Raw genomic sequence first — 10,291 nt, forward strand, 5'->3', positions numbered from 1 at the left:
GAGAGGCTCAGTACCGTCCACACTCCTAACGCGACTGGGGGCACCACCACCCCAGGAGCAAAGATGGCAAAGTCACTCAAAACACAGTCCTCAAACAATCCCCTCCACAATCTCCCGAACCAGGGACGCAGTCTCTTCGCACTCCGCGACGGAGGCAGCGGCTCCCACACAGGAACAGCAGCAGCAGCGAGCGGCAGTCAGCCGGCCGGGCAACCGGCCAGGCAGGCAAGCAAGCAGGCGGGTGGGCCCCCAGATGGTATCGGTGTTGGCGTTGGGGGGCCGATGCTTCTCCCTCCGGAGGCGAGGGCGAGGGGGGGGGCAGGCCGGCAAGGCCCCCCCCTCCGCACTCCTCACTCACGCACGCAGCAGCAGCAGCGGCAGCAAAAGCAGCAACAGCAGCAGCAGAAAGGGGCCAGGGAGGACGGAGGGAGAAGGGAGCACAGAAAACTCCAGCCGGCTCCCGACGGCCCCTGAGGGAGAGGAGCCTGAATTGGCACCCAAGTGGGCGGAGCCACCGCCACCTGTTCCCGCCCCCCGGAAGTCAAGGGGCGGGACAGGAAGTATAAGAGCCAGGCCCCAGCCCTCAGTTAGAGCCCAGCAGCCGGAGAGGCCAGACGTGCCGGTGCGAGCTCCGGCGAGACCAAGGCTTCCCAGAGCCAGGTACCCGGACACGGACGGACCGAGCTGCCCCAGAGCCAGATACCCGGACACCGACCGACCGGACCTCCCCAGAGCCAGGTACCCCGACGCGGATTGGCCAAGCCTTCCCCAAGCAAGGTACCCCGAGGTAGACTGGCCACCCTTGCCCCGAGCACGGTACCCCGAGGAGGGGCCCGAGCGCCCCCCTGACCGGAGACCGGAGGAGCAACCCGACCCGGACGACCCTCTGCGAAGTGAGGAACCCATGGTGTGGGACCCCGTTGCCGAGCCCAGCGGGGAGCAGGTACAAATGGAGGAGGAAATGGAAATCAGCCCGGGGGTAGCTGACCCCAGTCTAGCTACAACAGAGAGCGAACCCATGTTGGTGTGTTGCGGTCAGGACCCCACCAACACAGCGGCAGACTGACTGCCGCTCTTAGGGCCCCGGGCTGGGACACAGTGGAGTGGGTGGGCCTGTGTCCCCCCTGCCACCCCACTTAACGGGTGGCAGTCTCCCCCTCCAGCCAGCGCTCTGGCACCGCCACTGAGCTATTGCTTGCTGCCCTGAACGAGTGCTTGTTGCCCCACCCTGACTGAGGGTCTGGGGCGTCCCGAGTTTGTCCGTGCTCAGCTCCTGATACCCAGACCTGAACCCGAACCCCTGAACTATTGTTTGTTGCCCCGCCCTGACTGAGGGCCTGGGCCTACTAACTTTGTCTGGGCTCAGCCTGAAGGAAGGTCCTGAGCCCCTGAACTATTGTTTGTTGCCCCGCCCTGACTGAGGGCCTGGGGCTACTAACCCTGCCTGGGCTCAGCCTGAAGGAAGGTCCTGAGCCCCCTGGACTATTGTGTGCTGCCCCGCCCTGATTGAGGGCCGGGCCTGAACTCCTGACTTTACTGCTCAGCCTGAAGGAAGGTTCTGAGCGCCCTGGACTATTGGGGGTTGCCCTCCCCTGAATAAGGGCCTGGGACGTCCTGAGTTTGTCAGGGCGCAGCTCCGGATCCACGGAGCTGAGCGCCCGAACTACTGTTTATTGCCCCGCCCTGAGCTAGCGCGGGGGCTTGACTGACTTTGTAATCCCCAGCTCCGGCAGTGAGGACCGGAGCCCGGGCCTGAGTTACTGCCGGACCCTGACGGAGAGCAGGAGCTCATTGCAGAGGCCGTGTACCTTTGGCCTAGTCCCTGCCAGAGGGGCGGAACCCTGAGACCGATCCAGGCCGTGTAGTGAGGCGGCCTGGCCCCCGACGGCCCCTGAGAGGGCCCGACCCCCGCACCGGACGTTTACACGTGGCGCCCAACGTGGGGCCTCCTGCCTAGCATGTGGGCACGAGCCCTAGACACCGGTCAGAAGGGGGCAATGGGGGAGAGACCTCCCGCAAGGGAGGGGGATTTACCCCAGCTCCTGACCCGCATGACCGAGAGTCAGGAGCAACAACAGGCGGCCCCGGTGCGATACCAGCAGGAGTACCAGGCCGCCCACCTGCAGCAGCAGCAGCAACTCATAGAGCAGCTGGGGGCCCAACAACGGCAGCTGATCGCGGACCTGGTTACCCAACAGCAGGATTTCCAGCAGAAGTGTATCCAGCAGCTTGCCGCGGCCCTAGTCCGCCCGGGGGAACCCCTGTCCGGGGTCGCCCCAGGGGCCCCGCGACCCAGCCCCCCAGTACGGTTGACGAAGATGGGACCCGAGGATGACCCCGAGGCTTTCCTCGTGACCTTTGAGAGGGTGGCTATTGTGGCCGGCTGGGTCCCGGAGCAGTGGGCCACCATCCTGGCCCCCTACCTAACGGGGACTGCCCAGACGGTCTACCGAGGCCTGTCGGTAGAGGCGGCCAGGGACTACAACCTAGTGAAGGCCGCTATTCTGGACGCCCTGGACGTAAGCCCCGAGACCTACCGACGACGGTTCAGGGGCCTGGCCTACTCCCCGGGGGCCCGCCCGCGGATGGTGGCTCAGGAGCTACGAGAGACCTGTCGAAAGTGGCTACAACCTGAGCGCCGGACAGCGGAGGAACTGATGGAGCAGGTGGTTCTGGAGCAATTTACGCAGGTACTCCCGCCAAGGGGAAGATCCTGGGTCCTCCGCCACCGGCCGACGACGGTCTCTGCGGCCGTCACGTTAATGGAAGACTTCCTTGCGGCGGAGGTCCCGGCGGGGGCCGCTGGTCGGGCGGTCCCGGTTCGCACGGAGCACCCCAACCCAGAAAAGAGGGGGCCGCCCTCCCGGGGAGCCCCGAGTGCTCCCGCCCGTAGCATGGAGGGCCGGGCTCGGGTGGCCGCACCCTCCGGGAGGCTCACACGGACCCCGGCAGGCCCCGCCGGGGGATACCGTCGGACCCCCCCCGTGGATGACCCCGGGGCTCGGCCGCAGCTAGAGCGAGCCACGGTGGGACCCTGCTTCTCCTGCGGAAGGTATGGCCATTTGCAGCGGGAGTGCCCGGAACGGGGGTGTGCATTTGGCCAAGTCTATTCAGGAGAAGGCCGTGCCCGACGTCCACAGGGGACCAAGATCACCGTGCCCGTGGCTGTTGACGGCCGCCAAGCGATGGCCCTCCTCGACTCAGGCTGTGGCCAAACGCTGGTCTGCCAGGCCCTCGGCCCACCAGCGGACGACCACCTGGCGAAGATTCCCCTGCAGTGTATACACGGGGATGTGCGACGCTACCCCAGCACGCGGGCCCAACTAACCATCGATGGGGTCACCCGGCAGATGACGGTGGGGCTGGCGCCCCGGTTGGCATACCCGGTGATCCTGGGGCGGGACTGGCCCACCTTTAACGCCGTTTTACGCCGCCGGCTCGAGGGTAACCCGCAGGCCACGCCAGCGTTGGGAGGGGAGTCCCCGGGGACTGAGGACGACGAGATAGACAACCCCGTCCCCGCCAATCCCCCGGGGGGGCGAGAAGACCCTCCTCGGGGGGGGGACTCCTCGGCGCCCACAGATTTCTGCCGGGACCAACGGGCCGACCCCACCCTCAGACGGGCCTACGAACAGCTGGCCTCCGTAGACGGGACTATTCTTGACCCCCAGCGTGCGGCGCAGTGGCCGCATTTTGAGTTACGACAAGAACGCCTGTACCGCGTGGAGAAGGACCCCCGTACGGGGGACATCCGGACACAGCTTCTCGTGCCGCGGTGTCACCGCCGGGCGGTCATGAAACTGGCCCACGACGTCCCGGCGGCGGGGCACCTCGGGCATGACAAAACGCTGGCCAGGATTTTGGGGCGTTTCTTCTGGCCAGGGGTATATCAAGACGTAAAGGACTATTGCAAGTCATGTCCAGAGTGCCAGTTGGCCGCCCCTGCCCAGACCCCTAAGGCACCCTTGGTGCCGATGCCTCTTATGGAAACCCCCTTCGAACGCGTGGCCGTGGACCTGGTGGGGCCCCTCCCGAAGAGCAGCGCAGGGTTCCAATACATCTTAGTAATGATGGACTATGCCACCAGGTTCCCTGAAGCCGTTCCTCTCCGGAACATCTCGGCCCGCACCATTGCTATGGAACTGGTCAAGATCTTCGCCCGCGTCGGACTGCCCCGGGAGCTACTCACGGATCAAGGGACCAATTTTACATCCCGGCTGCTCAAGCAAGTCTGTGAGATCCTAGGGGTCAAGCAACTCCGCACCTCCATCTATCACCCCCAGACCGAAGGACTAGTGGAAAGGTTCAACCGGACGCTGAAAGGGATGCTGCGTCGGTTTCCCCCGGAAGACCTTCGCCAGTGGGACCAGCTCCTTCCACCCTTGCTTCTGGCAATACGAGAGGTTCCCCAGGCATCGACTAAGTTCTCCCCTTTTGAATTGTTATATGGGCGACGACCCCGGGGCCTGCTGGATCTCATGAGGGAGACCTGGGAACAGGCTCCTTCCCCGGCCCAGGGTCTCCTGCAGTATGTGCTGCAACTACAGGAGCGTCTAAGGCAGGCGGGGGATCTGGCACGGGAAAATTTAAAAGCCGCCCAGGACACACAAGCCCAGACGTATAATCGAGGGGCACAGACTCGGGACTTCCAACCGGGTGACCGGGTATTACTCCTCCTCCCGTCCAGTGAGTCGAAGATCCTGGCCCGGTGGCAGGGGCCCTATGAGGTAGTCAGGAAAGTGGGCCCGGTCACGTATGAAATAAATCAGCCGGACCGGAGGAAGAAGAACCAACGCTACCACGTCAACCTCCTGAAGCCCTGGAAAGAGCGAGAAGGGCTGTTGATCAACCCCTACCCGCCCGAACCGGAACTGGGACCCCAGGTTCCCCTTTCCGGGGACACCGAGGAACCCCAGCTCGGGGAGAACTTAACCGAGGAACAGCTCCGCCAGACTCGGTGCCTCCTCCAAGCCTTCTCCCACACTTTCACGGACCAGCCGGGACACACCTCCCTCGTACACCATCGGATCCAAACAGAACCCGGGGTGGTGATACGGGGGACGACCCGGCCCCTGCCCTACCATAGGAGACAGGTCGTGGAGAAGGAGGTGCGGGCGATGTTGGATCTAGGGGTGATAGAGCCATCCCAGAGCGAGTGGCGTAGCCCCGTGGTGTTGGTGCCTAAACCCGACGGGTCACAGCGGTTCTGCATTGACTTCCGCCGCGTCAACGCCATCTCCAAATTTGATGCCTATCCCATGCCTCGGATAGATGAGCTGTTGGCCCGCCTGGGAGGGGCCCGCTACATCACCACCCTGGACCTGAGTAAGGGCTACTGGCAGATCCCCCTAGAGCCCGCCTCCCGTGAGAAGACTGCCTTTGCCACCCCCACAGGTCTCTATCAGTTCACCAGGATGCCCTTCGGCCTCCACGGGGCCCCGGCCACCTTTCAGCGCCTGATGGACCGCCTCCTCCAGCCCCATCAAGAATACGCGGCCGCGTATTTAGACGACGTTGTCATCTATAGTCCGCAATGGGAGACCCACCTGGAGAGAGTCGCAGCCGTCCTGAGATCCCTGCGGGAGGCCGGCTTAACCGCCAATCCAAAAAAATGCCGCATCGGCTGGCAAGAGACTAAGTACCTGGGGTATGCTATCGGGCATGGGCAGGTAAAACCCCTGATCGGGAAGGTCCAGGCAATTGCAAACTGCCCCCCGCCAACCACAAAGCGCCAGGTGCGGCAATTCCTAGGCTTGGCCGGATATTATCGGCGGTTCATCCCCCAGTTCGCGGCAATCGCAGCCCCCTTAACGGGGCTCCTAACAAAGGACAGCCCACGGCAGGTGATCTGGACTACCGAGTGCGACAGGGCCTTTCGGACTCTTAAGAAGTGCCTCTGCAGCGAGCCGGTCTTGTATAGCCCCGATTTTAACCTGCCATTTGTCTTGCAGACAGACGCCTCGGAAGTGGGACTCGGGGCGGTCTTATCCCAAGACGTAGGGGGCGAGGAACATCCCGTCCTATACATTAGCCGGAAACTGTTCCCACGCGAAAAGAACTATGCGGTGGTCGAGAAAGAGGCCCTAGCCGTGAAGTGGGCTTGTGAAGCTCTCCGCTATTACATCCTGGGAGTCCCCTTCACCCTAGTCACCGACCACTCCGCCCTTCAGTGGTTAGGCCGCATGAAGGACCACAACATGCGGCTGCAACGATGGTACCTGGCGCTCCAGCCGTTTGCTTTCACGGTCCGCCATCGGGCTGGTAAGGAGCACGCAAACGCGGATTTCCTTTCCCGGTTGGGGGGTGTGGAATGGGCTGGCCCCGCTGCACGGGAACCAGCCTTGGGGGGGGGGTCGTGTAGTGAGGCGGCCTGGGCCCCGACGGCCCCTGAGGGAGAGGAGCCTGAATTGGCACCCAAGTGGGCGGAGCCACCGCCACCTGTTCCCGCCCCCCGGAAGTCAAGGGGCGGGACAGGAAGTATAAGAGCCAGGCCCCAGCCCTCAGTTAGAGCCCAGCAGCCGGAGAGGCCAGACGTGCCGGTGCGAGCTCCGGCGAGACCAAGGCTTCCCAGAGCCAGGTACCCGGACACGGACGGACCGAGCTGCCCCAGAGCCAGATACCCGGACACCGACCGACCGGACCTCCCCAGAGCCAGGTACCCCGACGCGGATTGGCCAAGCCTTCCCCAAGCAAGGTACCCCGAGGTAGACTGGCCACCCTTGCCCCGAGCACGGTACCCCGAGGAGGGGCCCGAGCGCCCCCCTGACCGGAGACCGGAGGAGCAACCCGACCCGGACGACCCTCTGCGAAGTGAGGAACCCATGGTGTGGGACCCCGTTGCCGAGCCCAGCGGGGAGCAGGTACAAATGGAGGAGGAAATGGAAATCAGCCCGGGGGTAGCTGACCCCAGTCTAGCTACAACAGAGAGCGAACCCATGTTGGTGTGTTGCGGTCAGGACCCCACCAACACAGCGGCAGACTGACTGCCGCTCTTAGGGCCCCGGGCTGGGACACAGTGGAGTGGGTGGGCCTGTGTCCCCCCTGCCACCCCACTTAACGGGTGGCAGTCTCCCCCTCCAGCCAGCGCTCTGGCACCGCCACTGAGCTATTGCTTGCTGCCCTGAACGAGTGCTTGTTGCCCCACCCTGACTGAGGGTCTGAGGCGTCCCGAGTTTGTCCGTGCTCAGCTCCTGATACCCAGACCTGAACCCGAACCCCTGAACTATTGTTTGTTGCCCCGCCCTGACTGAGGGCCTGGGCCTACTAACTTTGTCTGGGCTCAGCCTGAAGGAAGGTCCTGAGCCCCTGAACTATTGTTTGTTGCCCCGCCCTGACTGAGGGCCTGGGGCTACTAACCCTGCCTGGGCTCAGCCTGAAGGAAGGTCCTGAGCCCCCTGGACTATTGTTTGTTGCCCCGCCCTGATTGAGGGCCGGGCCTGAACCCCTGACTTTACTGCTCAGCCTGAAGGAAGGTTCTGAGCCCCCTGGACTATTGTGTGCTGCCCCGCCCTGATTGAGGGCCGGGCCTGAACTCCTGACTTTACTGCTCAGCCTGAAGGAAGGTTCTGAGCGCCCTGGACTATTGGGGGTTGCCCTCCCCTGAATAAGGGCCTGGGACGTCCTGAGTTTGTCAGGGCGCAGCTCCGGATCCACGGAGCTGAGCGCCCGAACTACTGTTTATTGCCCCGCCCTGAGCTAGCGCGGGGGCTTGACTGACTTTGTAATCCCCAGCTCCGGCAGTGAGGACCGGAGCCCGGGCCTGAGTTACTGCCGGACCCTGACGGAGAGCAGGAGCTCATTGCAGAGGCCGTGTACCTTTGGCCTAGTCCCTGCCAGAGGGGCGGAACCCTGAGACCGATCCAGGCCGTGTAGTGAGGCGGCCTGGCCCCCGACGGCCCCTGAGAGGGCCCGACCCCCGCACCGGACGTTTACAGCATAGTATTTACATAGTGCCATCCATCCAAATACTTCAAAGCACTTTACAAAATTGAGTCGATAGCACTGTCATCATTTTAGAGATGAGGAAACTGAGGCACAGAGCGTAACCAGTTTATCTAAAGTCAGTACAGGCAGGCCTTTTTCTCACTGACATTAAAGCCATTATTATTATTTCAAAGGCATAAAAAAGACCCGCGGCTCAGCGCCTGAGTCCGAATGTCTACTCCGCTATTTTTAACCCCACAGCACAAGCCCTGCAAGCCTGACTCAGTTGACCTGGGCTCTGAAACTTGCCGCTGTGGGTTTTTTTTTTCCTGTGTAGATGGACCCTGAGATCCACAGATGAAAGGTTCTATACAGTGCAAAGGCTAGTCGGGCCAGAGCTTCAGCTGCTATAAATCAGCATCGCTCCTATTGTGAATAACCCTCAGAACACAGACTGCACATCAATGACATGCTTGCGAGGATGAATATATTTGCCTGCTGCAGCCTCTTAAAGGTTACATATCAGCTTCCTGCATTTTTGTGCCTGCTTATTCACCACAAAACAATGACTGAGCAAACTGGGAAGTTCAGAGAAATAATAACTCATGTTCTTATGGTAAAGGACTGAAGAAATGAAAAGGAAACTTCTGCATTGGGAATTTCACCAGCTGGATTCCTGGCTTGATAGAGCCCCCGGGTTACCCTTGCTACATCCAGACACTGTACGCCCAGCACGTGCTCTGTACTCCTGTTGTCCTCAGCCTCAGATAAAGGAAAGAAGTTTCTTGTAGTGCAGCGATAGACAGTTGTGTCTGGGGATCACAGCATTGGAAAAAGCAATTTTCATGCTTCTCCCATTCTCCCTCTGCCTGCTTTTGCTGAATGCAGTGCATGTGGAGGGTGCACAAGTCACTGGATAGCCCAGGTTGCTAGCGTTTGCTCTGCAGCCTTTGGGTTAAAAAAATCTACACATGTGGGCAGGGCAGACACATGTTGATCCATGGACATGGCCCTTGCCACCATGTAGCTGTACCAAGGGAGTGAGGTGTCTTTCCCATCATAGGCACCGACTCTGTAGGTGTTTTGGGGCTCAAGCACCTATAGAAAAAAATAGGGTGTGCTCAGCACCCACCAGCCACAGCTGTTTGGCAGCGCTCCCAATGAGCTGTTCCAGGGTACCTCCGATTGGCTGTTTGGTGGCTGGGGAGGGCGGAGAGCAGCGAGCATGCGGGGGCCTTGATGAGGGGTTGGAGCTGGGGGGTGGGAAGAGGCGGAGCAAGGGTGGGGCCTCAGGGCCAGGCCGGAATGGGGGCGGGGCCTGGGGGCAGAGCATGTGTGAAGCACCCCTGGGGAAAAATAAAAGTCAGCGCCTATGTTTCACACCCGTCACAGCCTTCATTCCAACCCAATCTGAGACAGCAACAATGCCGATGAGCGTCATGTTCAAAGCAGTGTAGACAGAAAGCGAGTAAGGCTCACAACATCCTGGGGAGGCTTGTGGAGATAGAACTAAAAATACCCTCCTCCTTGGTGAGGCCTGCTGCAATAAGATCTAATTTCTGAGGCTTGTCTCAGATCCACCAGATAGATCGGTTGGGGGGATTTTCCCCTTAGAGACTATACAATTCTCCCCGTGCTGTGGCCACAGCACCCACTAGAAGGGTTAGGGGCTGCCCATATTAGAGCCATATGCCAGGCTGTGGGCCTGCCCCCTCACTTCCCAGCTCAGTCATCAGCTGGACTGGCATCCATCCGAGGCTCGACCCTCCCCAAGTGACAGACTGACCCTCATTTGCGCTGAGGGCCCTGTACACTGCTCTACCCAGTGCAAGGAGGCCATAGTGCAAACGGGACTGGATCCATCCTATAGAGAGCTGCGTGTGTGCGAGTGAGAGAGAGAGATCCCAGCGACCTTCCAGCAAAACCATGAGATGGCAGCACTGAGGGCCCCTTCAGCACCTCGGCCAGAGAGCCATCAGGAATCCCTGCTATCACAACATGCTGGTGACTACTGTACCCACCTCAGGGGCGCCTCTTTCCACAGGGTGGCATCCCTCCCCGGGGGACCCCTGCTCTTAGTGGGGGGACATAGCAATTCCCCACCCTACCATTCAATGGTTGATGGAACTGAAGCTTAAAATCTATGAGCACAGCCCCTGTTCTCCCAGGCCTCCCACTTCTTGCTCTAACCCCCTCGTCATTCCATCTACCCCATCATCCATTTATTTCCTCTGCTTTCTTCCTGCCTTCCAGCCCCCCCTTCCACCACTCCCTTTCACCCCTTCACTCTGGAAGGCAAAGGAGAGAGGGAACTGGTGAGATGGAGAAGTGGAGGGGATCCCATCCTGGGGTAGTGGGAGCTAGGGCA

Source organism: Malaclemys terrapin, chromosome 21 (assembly GCF_027887155.1).
Source record: "Malaclemys terrapin pileata isolate rMalTer1 chromosome 21, rMalTer1.hap1, whole genome shotgun sequence".
Classification (NCBI taxonomy): domain Eukaryota; kingdom Metazoa; phylum Chordata; order Testudines; family Emydidae; genus Malaclemys; species Malaclemys terrapin.